The sequence below is a fragment of the Varanus komodoensis genome, unplaced genomic scaffold, assembly GCF_004798865.1.
Source record: "Varanus komodoensis strain SLA01 unplaced genomic scaffold, ASM479886v1 scaffold5, whole genome shotgun sequence".
NCBI lineage: Eukaryota > Metazoa > Chordata > Lepidosauria > Squamata > Varanidae > Varanus > Varanus komodoensis.
In genome coordinates this window covers 41,694,466-41,697,895 of record NW_025336087.1, presented here as the reverse complement: position 1 = coordinate 41,697,895, position 3,430 = coordinate 41,694,466, and the positions used below count along the sequence as shown (strand labels likewise).

Below are 3,430 nucleotides of genomic sequence, written 5' to 3'. Positions count from 1 at the left end.
ACACACAGTGTCTGGTATCCCCTATCATGCAAAATAGCCTTTAATTTGAGCAATAGAAATGAAGGAAACAGGCCTGTATTACTATTTCTCAGCAGGAGATCTTCCAGGCCTAGAACCAGAGGACACAGTGAGGGTCAGACACTTGCCAGAACAAGACTGAGTGTGGCATAAGATAACCATAATTTTACACAACAACCCACCATCATATAAGGTGCACAGGGATAGCAGACAAATAGTGAGATGTAACAGATAACTCTTAAGGAAAGAGTAAGTATTGATGATGCTGTGAGTTTGAATGATAGGAAAGTATGTAACCAGAAGAGGATCCCGCGGGATGAGACAATCAGGAAATCCTTGTCATGGGCCAACCAGGCCAGAGATGCACTGGAGGACAGTCCAGGGAAAATGCTTGCAGAAGAAGGGACCGTGGCGACAGCAGAGCAAAGGATGGGATCTGAAGGATGTCATCACTGAACCCAGACATGTTCCAAGCAGGTGAGTCAATAGGAGACCCACACATCCGAGAAGCTATGCACAAAGTGCTGGTTTAATTTTCTGGGTTATTTTTCTTTCCCAGAAAAGCAGAGGAGGGATGTGACAATATGAAAAGTCTCCTGGATTAGGCCTGAGTGGGTTATGGTCTGGTTGAGGGCAGCACCGACTCATTCTGGCCTGAGGAGAGAGTAGCCATTCTCCTGAGAGAACTCAGAGGAAAGGAATATGTGGATATAACTCAGGTGTGTTGGAAGAGAGAGTCCATGTGCATCTGTGGGGTGCAGATTTAGAAACACCTGCCACTGAGTCTGCACAGAACTTGAAATCAGTTGGTGTAATCATAAGAGGCAAAAGGAAGGGAAGGTGCCCTTATGTTTGCTCCTCTAAAAAGACCGCACTCCACCTTACAATCTGACACTTCTAAAATTAGGAACTACATCCAGGGGGTTTTGTTCAAATATGCAATTCAGCTCTATGTTAAGAAAATACAAACATGGGATCAGCTTTGCTAACATACTGCTGGAAAACAAAAATACATGCCTTTGGTACTTCAGAAACTAGGTATGGCATCCTATGTTCTCTTGAAGTTAATGGCAAAATGATGGAACTTAAGAGAAGTTTGAGAGTCTGATAAGGGCACTTCCAAATGGGGATGAATTCAGTATGGGACAAGCTAGGCTTCATCTGTCTTCGAACAAGGTTTAAGAGTTCATTCACGGAGAGTTACTTTGCAAAGCTTTAGTCCAGTTCAGCCTTCCTAATCCCTTGGAATGACCAATTAGAGAAATATGCTGTCGCACTGAAAGAAGTTAAGCAATCTGGACTATTTTGGCTATATGAAATATCCATATTTTATAGTCAAATGAAGGTTAACTCTTTGAGTATAAATTCACAGAAGTACTGATAATAGCAGATCCCCAGGGTGGGGTTTTTTTTTTTTTTTTGAGGCACAACAAAGTAATATTTTATTTATTTAAAACTTTTCTATACCGTCCCATCACAGATGTCTCAGGACGGTTCACAACAACATTAATACAAGGAATCTTGTTTACCCTGGAAATTCCAATGCACTTAACTTTGGTGAGTTCTCTCCCTCATTTTTATTCTGTAAAACTCTAATGGACAGCAAAAGCTTTTATTTCAAGAATTTTGAGATACCATTAAAAGAAATATTTAAGATGGCTTTACAGCACAATCCTAGTCTATTCAGAAGTAAGCCATTTTGAATTCAGTGATACTTGTTCCCAGTTGAGTGTGTATAATGGAAGACTTAAAGTGTAATACAAATTTACCTGGGAGTAAGCCTCATTAAACTTGGAGGGACTTACTTCTGAGTAGACATGCATTGGATTGCTCTATCAGTCTAGTTTTATCTTCACTAACATTTTTAAACAAAACAAATTAAACCTCAGGTGAGTGATTGCATGCTCAGTTGGCACTAAGGGCTTGTATAATCAAAGGGCTCACTCCTAGATAGGGTTACAGCTTTAAAATGGAGTCCATGCAATAACGATCAATACAGACCTTCAATTAAAAAAAAAAAACCCATATAGTTTTCCTATTGTTAATACAACCATATGACCTGGAATATGGACTTGGAATACCAATTAAATATCTTCTTTGAAGGCATCTTGTCTGAGATGTCAAACTTCAACTCAGTATTTGTATAACAATTGAAGTTCTGCCTTAACACATAGACATAAATATTAATGTCAAATACAGTCATGACTATTGACTATTTTAGTAAATAGTTGTGACTATTTTAGTAAAACTGAATGCTATAATAAGTATCTAATAACATGGAATAAAACATGTACTGGCTTGCATTATTATCTGTATAAAGATTAGAGGAAATTGATTACCGAGTTAATAGCATAATAATCTAGCAAATAATTAAAGGCTTACTTCAACAATATAGAAGCTTCTTCCTCCACCAGGCTTTCTGCAGTTAGTTTTGAAATGTGCTACTTTTACCTTTAGGTTCCTCTCTTTCTAACAGACTCACAGAGGATTGTGTGATATCTCAAATATCTTTTCCTCTGTCACTCATTTTTATTTGGGTTTCATGACATGGCTATTTTTGAATCATTTCAACAGGAGGCAAAGAAACTAATATCCATCTGTAAAGTCTACTGCACATAAGGTGGAATGGCCAGACAGCTACAAGGCATCAGCCTGGAATACCGCATTTGATCCATGCTATCATTTCTGGCAAGTGTCACTGATGTCATAACTTGGCCCAAGGGAAGCAGTTATTCTTTGACAAGTGCGCGTCATAGGAACATGATAGCATGTGACTGGCAGGAACACAGTGCTGTGCCCTCCAAGAAGAGAGAGTGATCCAAACAGCGTACATTCGATAATGCAGCTTGTTTCAGGGGTGTGTTACTCGAGCTAGTGATGAGTTGGGAGAGATCTTTGAACTGCTATTTGGAAAGAACACCTAGTTGGTTGCATGACAGGACTCCAGCTAAGCTGTTAATGCTGTGCACAGTAAAGGCATGGGAACTCAAGGGCAACCTCAAAGCTTTTAAGAATGTGTGACAAATCTAGCAAACTGTTCTAATGTGGTGAATGAACAAACAGAGACTTTTTTTCTGCCTGAGAGCAAGAGTTCAGATCCTGCTTAGTTTCTAACGATGAGCCTTCCTTTAGTGCAAAGGGTCTCATGACCTCTTTAAATAATACATTTAGTATTGCATAAGCTTTTGCGGATGAGGGGTCACTCCAAATGCATCAGGTCGTCCAGTCTACAAATGCTTGTGCCATAATAATTTTGGGTACTATCTTGGCTGGCAAATCCTGGTAAGTCTAGGACTCATTTATGAGGGCATAAGATTGCATCCTAATTAGTCAATAAAGGCACAGTTCTATGGCCACCAGATGGATTCTAGGTGGCCAAAGGAAAACTTGGAGTCCCAGATTTGATCTCAGA

The 3,430-nt window shown here is 39.5% G+C and overlaps 1 protein-coding gene across 3 annotated transcripts in view; it reads right to left on the bottom strand.

Annotated features, from left to right (window-relative positions):
* The window catches only part of LOC123031488 (protein FAM240B-like), a 9,632-nt gene extending 6,961 nt beyond the window's left edge, over window positions 1-2,671 (bottom strand). For 2 of the 3 annotated variants that reach the window (XM_044446517.1, XM_044446516.1), the window contains exon 1: window positions 2,401-2,671. The gene's annotated coding sequence lies outside the window, so the exon portion shown is untranslated. The remainder of the gene's footprint in view (window positions 1-2,400) is intronic. The other variant, XM_044446515.1, reaches the window with a different exon arrangement.
* Window positions 2,672-3,430: the final 759 nt, after the last annotated feature.